Here is an 8,991-nt window from a genome sequence, read left to right as displayed (position 1 = left end):
CTTCACTCATGTGTGTCAGCTGGTGCTGACTTGGCAAACCTAGTCATTACCCGCCGTGGTGCCCAGCCACAGCAGTAACCTCCAGGCGACAATTGCAACTTCTAGCGCCTGGGCGGGGCGCGAACCGCCGACCCCTCGGATGAGAGGCCGACATGTTACCACTGTACTAGCCGGGAGACAAACAATGATACCTTTCTTGTAGGTGGAAGCTTTACACTTTACACTTTACCTTTTCCAAACAATGATACCTTTCTTGTAGGTGGAAGGGCATCCTTTCTGGTCTCTCCCCACGTGTTTGCCGTGCATGGCATCCCTGTGAGCAGTCCTGAAGGTTGAGCGATGCTGCACATGAGTATGCCCTGCAGCTAGCAACACACCTCTTTGGTCCCTTATTCTAGCAAGAAGATTGGCCTGATCATGGCCCGGTCAGATCAACTGGCAGTCAATGTTGCTGTTGGCACTCACAATGGTTCTGTGAGCGGCCATTGGCTACCTATATTCTCTTACCACCACTGTTACTGTTAGACATTAGTTCTAACATACAGCTTCCCTTTGTTGGACTCCGTGGTGGGTGGGGACATGAGAGGGTGAAATAACTACTTATTTCAAGGCAAACATATCAGCAAACCCCCGCCCTAAAAAAAAAAAAAAATGAGGATGAACCGTGCAAGGTTCAGACCATGGCAGTCACTTTGAAGCCATACATGGCCTCTATTGGCAAAAGAAAATCCAAAGGACAGGTTGAATCTGTCAGACCTGCTGCTACAATGAACACAGCATCAGCCAAAAACATGTCTGTCCATGAGATTGTCCAGCAGATGGACTCTTATCCTGGCCTCTCCAGGCCAGCACCCAAATCAGGGAGACCTCTGAGTACCCCTCAGACGTCCTCCTTGACCGAGATGGGAGCACAAGCTGAACCAGCCGTAATAGCTGCTACTCCAAAGACCGTATCCCAGAATCCAAGCCAAAAGATCCAAAATGACCTAGATTGGGGACAGACTCTGAGGTAGAGGAAAGTGTGTCTCTCGCCACTCAATCCCGACGATAGGAGAGTCAAGATGGTGCTACTTGGCTTCTCACTTTCATATGATGTGGATCTAATCACATCACACCCACAAGTCGTAGAGGCTTCCCGAATGTCGAAAGGGAAAAGTCCAATCAGGCAACTCCTGGTGACACTGAAAGGCGCCCCAATCACTCCCCTTGATCTGGGTAATTGGGGCACCTCAACCAAACAACTTATGGGCCTGAACCACTTTGGTGCTTTAAGTGCCAAAAATATGGTCACCACCAGGTTAGCTGCAAGGCCAAGCCTAAATATGGTGTCTGTAGCAAGGCACGTAACACCGAGGTGTGCCTTAAGGCACATAAGGAAGGTCAAAGGGACACAAGAGCCAAATGTCCTAACTGTGCCAAGAGGCATCGCACCTGGAGCCAGGCTTGCTCTGCCAGGAAAGAGGCAGCCCTCAGGCGAACAAAAGAGAAAAGGCTTCTCGACCTCCTAAGAGGAAGGAAGCTCCTCCACAGCCGAGACCGGATATCTCAGAGTTCAAAGGGCACTGCAAAAGCCTCCCCAAGAGATGATAATCTTCTTTTTGATGAGGAAGATATGACTCTCCTGTTGACTGCTGCACTCACTGAAGTAGCAACAACTTTGGGGAGGTCGCGTGAGGAGGCCGGAAAGGCCCCATGAGCCAGATTGTCGTAGTCCTGAAAGGGAGGAAGCTGAACAAAGGCAAAGCAGCCCCACCTTCAACCCAGGACGAAACTACGCTCCCCACTCCAACCCCGGCCATGCCCTTACAGGCAGAGCCAAAACAGTGAATCTATGCAGCCAGTACCAGAATAGGCTGACTTTACACAGGTGAAGTCAACAAAGAGAAAACACAGACAAAGCCTGAAGTGAGAAAAGACAAACTCACAAAAGTCAGAGCTACCAAAGGCCATCCACCTCCCAGTGGACCCATGGATAGCCTGACAAACAGCCCAAAACCAGATGAAGATCCCTCAATCAGCAAAGACTTCACAATGGAGATGTCAGACTCTGATACAACAGACTCTGAATCCGAATATAAAGATGTTTCAGATGTAACTATCTCACAATTTAAGCATACTACACTGGAAAATTTATGGCTTTAGTACATAGAATGCTGTCCTCCATGAAACAGTATGATCAAGGAACATTGACATTGTCATGCTCCAGGAGACATTAACAGAGGGGATTGTTCGCTTCTCAGGATATCAAGCACGGCTGGCAAAAGAGTTTTGATCACCCTGGTCAGAGTAACAATCCCCTGCCCCCACAATAGCTGATGTTGAATCTCTTGCTGTTGAAATTCACCTGGCTGGGGGCCAGATATGGCCAATTGGCAAGCCTTTCAAAATGTCTTGGCCCATTGTCTTAGGTTCAATGAACCCTCAGACTAATCAGTGCTATAAATCAAGCAGCCTCACAAACTATACCTAAAACTCGGCCATGGACCGGAAGTTATAATGATGCCTGGTACTTTAATGACGAGATTTAAGAAGTCAACCACAGAGTGAATATGTGCAGAAAACAATTCTAAAGGCAAAGAACCCCTGACAACCTAGCCCTCATAAGGGAAGCAGTCAGGGATGCCCTAAGAGTCAGGCAGGAAAATTGGCTGGAATAGTGTGAGATCTTTGACCACCGAACCACCCTTACATAGCTGTAGTGTAGCAGCACGACCCCGCAACCTTGAGTTCAGCGTAGTTACCCAGGTTGGGTCACACAGGTCCACAGCCATGTCTGCGCTCATTGGACAGCGGGCTCCCCTCGTTACATGCGCGCTTACACAGCGCTAGTGTATTTAAGCCGCAGAGCCGAAAACGAGATCCGCATTCCCTGATCCTCCAGTAGAACCAGACAACAGCAGCAGCACCACAAGGACTGCCCAGTCCTTAGCCGACTGGGGAGCCTACCGGCTCCCCCGTTGATCTCCGACTTCATCATCAACACCCAGCCATACCTGTGGGCACTCACACCCACAACAAATACTCCCCAAAGAGATAAGACACCAGTAACCCCAAATAGAAGATGTGCTACCATCCATCTTCTATAGTAGCAATAGGTCAGGCGAGCCACTAGCCACTCAGCACCGAGGTGCACACACCACGACCCTCGGTGAGAAGCAAACAGACTGGTGCATGAGTTTTCTGCGAGAACAAACAGCAACTAAGACAAACCCACAAAAACAGTTCTTGCACAGCCCTGGACTCTGATGGGATCCCATCATTTCCCACCTAGGACTGGCAAGTGAGCTTGCATTCCTGCAACTCGTCAACAAGTTCTGGGGAACTTCCACTCTACCCCAGAGTTGGAAGTTGGCTATCATAGTTTCATCCCAAAACCAAAGGAGCCAGGGAAGTGCTGCCCCATCTCTCTCCTCAGCTGTCTTGGCAAGACGACCGAGAGAATGGTTCTAAACCGACTCTAATGGAAAATGGGACCCCAACATGAACACCTACATAGGTTCACAAGGGGCATGAGCACAGCACACAACATAGCCACACTCTTAAGCACGATCAGCGCTGTCACATCTGTGGTAGTATTCCTAGACCTGGAGAGGGCTTTTGAATTAGCAAATCCTCTTGCTGTTCAGGAGACCCTGATCCAGAAGGGAATCAGAGGAAAGCTCTTGGTGTGGATAGAACAGAATAGCCAAAGTCAGATTCCAAGGTCATCTATCACAACACATGCCACTAGAAAATAGAATGCCACAGGGTGGAGTCCTCAGTCTAGCCCTTTTCAACTCCCTAATGTCCTGTATCTTCAACATATACCTCCCAGTAGGGTAAAAGATCATCTCTTATGCAGACGATCTCGCAATCATCTCCACTGGACCACACTGCCTAAGTAGAGCCCACCACTGTCTGGACCTTGTATCTGAGGAGTGTTGTAGAATAGGACTAAAGATCTCTGCAGCCAAATCCAAAGCCATGGCTCTGAGACAAAATGTTTAAGGTACAAGTCTGAGAATCCAGGGAATGGACTTAGAGTGGGTTTAGGTCTTCCAATACCTTGGGGTAAGGATTGACCAGACCCTCTCCTTTAAAAAGGAAGTCCTACACTTGGCTGACCAAACCAAAGCAAGACTGAGAGCAATGACACATAGGTTACACATAGAAGCTAGACATAAAGTACTAAGATCATTCTATGTACATGCCATCCGTCCCATTGTGGACTATTCTTCTGTCTCCCTGATTGCCATGGAGGCAAACCTTCTCCCTAATGGTAGCTCAGTTCCTTTCAAAGGTCATCCAGGCTCCCAGGAACACAAACACGAGACAAAAAATACTCAGACGCCTAGAAGAAGATCACGAGCTGTTTGCAAACAACTGTTGACTGTCTCACACAACCAGGCTGTTGATACACTATCAGCTCAAAGAACAACTACTTGTCAAGGGCATGGGCTCCCCCCACTCCAACTTTATTGAAGTCCCGCTATGGGCACAAACCTTGATCGAGTTCTCTGTTATGTGCTTGTCAATGAGAAAGGGCCATAAGATCGTGACTCGGGAAGATAGACTCATCGTTAATCAGCAGTGGCGGCCGCCTAAATCTACCAAGTCTGTTATTTGCCAAGAGTGTGACAAAATGTTGGCAGCAGGTGTTATAGAACCCTCAAACAGCCCCTGGCTCAGCTCTATAGTGCTTGTGCACAAGAAGGACGGTTCCCTTAGATTTTGTGTGGACTATAGGGGGCTGAATGCTGTTACAATGGCTACCCACCTCCACGCACTGACGAGTTACTTGACGAACTTGGAGATACCAGAATTGTCAACTGTTTGGACTCAAGAAGTGCCTACCAGAGCATCGAGGTGGAGGAAGCTGATCGACCAAAGACAACTTTTTCAGATGGCAGGAGGCTTCCGCAGTTTGTCCATCTACCTTTCAGACTAGCTCCCTTGGGAAGCATACACTCGCCTATCTAGATGATTTGATTATACACAGCAAGATTTTTGATGAACACCTTAGTCATTTAGAGGAAACTCTAAAGCTCCTTTCACAAGCAGGATTCAAGATGAATGTAAAGTAGTGTGATTTCGTGAAAACCAACATCAAGTTCCTTGGGTTCTTTATTGACGGGAATGGCATACATCCAGATCCTGAGAAAACACGCAGCATTAGTGAGATGCCTGCCCCTAAGACAGTAAAAGGAGTAAGACAGTTCCTCGTTGCCGCAAGATTTTTCAGACGTCACGTGGCACATTTTGCTGCCATTGCTTCTCCCCTGATGCGACTCACCAAAAAGAATGCCAACTTCTAGGGGAAAGAGCAACAGGATGCCTTTGATCAATTGAAGGAGTTTCTGACTTGCGATCCTGTATTGAGAAAGCTCGATTTCTCATGTGAATTTGAGATTCATACAGATGCATCCAAGGAGGCCCTGGGAGCATGCTTGATGCAGCAATCTCCTGATGCAGTCTCCTACTACCCAATGATCTGGAAGCCTTAGCAGTTGTCGAGGGCGTGAGAGTTTTCAATCCATATGTATATGGCAGGCCTTCTACAAGAAAGGAGCCCAGGATCTTGTTCCCGACATGCTTTTGCGTGATATTTCAGCCATATCGACTAGCACTGCCAAAGATTTTGCTGCAGCAAATCTTGCAATCATGGATCCTGTACTGGTGAGAGAGGAGCAGATGAAGGATGAAGTGTGGAGAGATGTCATCTTACTACTGGAAGAAAGATCAATACCTAAGAGGCAGATCCCTCTACCTATTGATGAGTTTGAGCTGAAAGATGGGTGCCTGTATCACGTCCATCATCTCTCAGAAAAGTTCATTCACCAGCTGGTGATTCCTCGATCTCTGAGGCAAGCTGCATTAATTTTTACACACTGGCCTCCCCTGGCTACACACCCGGGTACCTATACGGAACCTATACAGATCTTCGCAATATGTTTTACTTTCCTAATATGTTATGTGAAGTATATTCATATGTCCAAGCTTGTCAGGTATGCCAACGAAGTCGAGGGGAACTGCAAAGGCGAGGACGACTGCAGTGTCCTGGTGATGTGACCTATCCTCTAGAGAAGGTATCTGCTGACTTCTGCAGCTGCCTGACTCGGACTCGGAGTATCGCTATGTCCTGATCATCGTTGGTCATTCCAGCCGATATCTGCAGTTGATTCCCTTAGCATCATGAGATGTAAACACAGTAACAAATGCCTTCATTGAAGATTATGTGACGATCTTTGCCCCGCCGAGGCATCTGATCAGAGATAATGGAACAGAATTTACACTCTTTCAGCGAGTCTGTGCTATGCTTTCTATCCGGATTGGATTCACCATTACATATCAACCCCAGTCGAATGGGATGGTAGAGAGAACGAATCGTGTGGTAAATGATGCTTTATATTCTCTCATAGAACACAAACCTGAATCCTGGCTCTCTTTCCTACCACAGGTATGCCTCGCTATTAATAGTTCCATCCACCACAGCACAGGAGAGCAACCATTATACTGCCATGGCCATTTCCAAGTTGGTATTACAAATGACACTGTGTTTGACACCGAGGCAGATATCGCTGAACGACTGCATGTAGTACATCAGTGTGCTGTAGTGTGCCATGTTACCCGTAAGATTAACCCTGTAACTTTTCTATTGTGTGTTCCTGGAGCCGATTCCCCACTCTGTAATGCTCACATCAACCAGATGAAACCATACTACTCACTTAGTGAGCTAGAGGTTGCCGATCTCCTCCAGCGAGACCCTCTAGCTGATGACCCTGATGATGCAGCTGCTATCACTCTCTTGGATACCGCCCTCCTTGATGCAGTCTTTCCCCATGAACCGTAGCAGAGCCCTTGAACCAAGTCCACTGCTACACGTATTGGTGTCTGAGTTTCCACTCTTGCGATTCCCATGGGGAGTCAGTTTCGGTATTGATCTTTTGTCTTTTGTATTTGACTTTTATTTTAGTCACTGTCCATTCCTACTTTGTATTTCACTTGTGTATTTTTGCCACTATATATATATATATATATATATATATATATATATATATATATATATATATATATATATATATATATATATATACATACTATAACACAACACACACACACACACACACACACACACACACACACACAAAACCACACACACACACACACACATATATATTATATATATATATATATATATATATATATATATATATAATATATATATATATATATATATATATATATATATATAAACCAACCGTGGTGTGCAACGTCTGAAAACACAAATCAGCCTTTACTTTTTTCTCAAACTTACGACGGGGAATGTTGGCTTATTTGTTATATAAAACAATAACAAGGATAACATTTCGTGTGATGCCTTACTCACAAGTTGTAAGAAAGACAAAATTAAAACTGCCGTATGAAAGTTGCTGAAGTTTCTCTCCCCTTATCCAGTATCTATAACTCGCAGCCTCTTCACCGAGGCCGGCCTAGGTGATTAAGAAAAAGATAGAAAGAAAGAAAGAAGAAGAAGAAGAAAAAAAAACTACAGACTGCTAAAGAGGAGGATACAAAGAGAGTGAGAGCATTTTTGTCATCCTATCACACGACTTGCTTATTGTGTGAGAAGGGGAAACAGAAATAAGTAGAAAGATTGCAATTTTCTTTGAAGGCAGCCGACCTAAGAAAACGTTGATTTTATGTCTTGTTAGGAGACACTCGTGAAAATGTATTATGTTTGTCTTGTCTATATTTCACCACGCAATTTAAACCTTATAAAGTGACATCCACATATCAATTATATATATAAAATGGTATGGCATGCGTTGCCTATATCTACCCGATATTCATAATTATAATATAGCAGCAGTAATAGTAGTAGTAGTAGTAGTGGTAAATTATATTGTTATAAATAATAACAAAACAACAATAATGATGATAATGACAATGATAATGATAATAGTAACAATAATAAAATAGTAAGAAAACAACAACGACAATAACAATAATGGTAATAGTGATTATAATGATAATATCAATAATATCCTATTATTGTTGTTGTTGCTGTTATTATTCTTATCATTATTCTTTATCATTTACATCAATGTCATTACTACTACTACTACTACTACTACTACTACTACTACTACTACTACTACTACTACTACTACTACTACTACTACTATTACTATCATCATTATTATCATTACTACTACTGTCGTGATTCAGCAGAATTAGTAAGATCATTGTCCTCAAGTAGTGGACAGGATGGAGGTTTACAGGGAACAAAACGAACCTTACAAAAATATTGTAATGTTCATTTTGTTCTCAGTAAACCTCCGTTCTCATAAAATTAAACGAATGTGGCTAAAATTGTGGTAAAAGACTAAACCAAATAGAGCTCAACCAAAACCATACTGTAAATAAAACATGTAAAAGACTAAGAAAATAAATAAAACAAAACTAAGGTGAGCAAAATTCACATAAAATATTATTAGTAAAAGATTAAAACAGAAAATGAACTAAAATGACCAAAAAAAAAACACAACAAATTATTTTAAAAAATGAAACAGAACTTAAGTGAAATAAAATAACATAAAAGAGAAGGACCACAGCAAATGAAATAAAAGAACATAAAAAAAAACACGACGGTCCAACAAAACAAAGCTCATAGTAACTAAAAAAGAAAACAAAGCACATCCATTTTAAATAATGATAACCTTACGTCCCTTGGCCATGAACAAAACTCTACTTATCTCTTGCAACGGAGACTCGGTGGGCCTTGCAAAATGGCTGATTCCAGAGATCACATGCGAACCCACGATCCTGACACTTATTTTGGATGTAAACAGATAATCGCCGAAGGCGATTGTCGAGTGTCTGGTTCTTATTTATAATAGGGAATGATCTATAAATTCTGAAAGTTATACAATAAAAACAGAAAAAAAAATAGATTACGTTTGTTTAAAAAGAATGGTACCCACTAAAACAGCAAAAGAAAAGAAAAAGATT

Source organism: Penaeus monodon, chromosome 39 (assembly GCF_015228065.2).
Source record: "Penaeus monodon isolate SGIC_2016 chromosome 39, NSTDA_Pmon_1, whole genome shotgun sequence".
In the NCBI taxonomy this organism is placed as follows: Eukaryota; Metazoa; Arthropoda; class Malacostraca; order Decapoda; family Penaeidae; genus Penaeus; species Penaeus monodon.
This window is presented reverse-complemented; position numbering follows the sequence as displayed.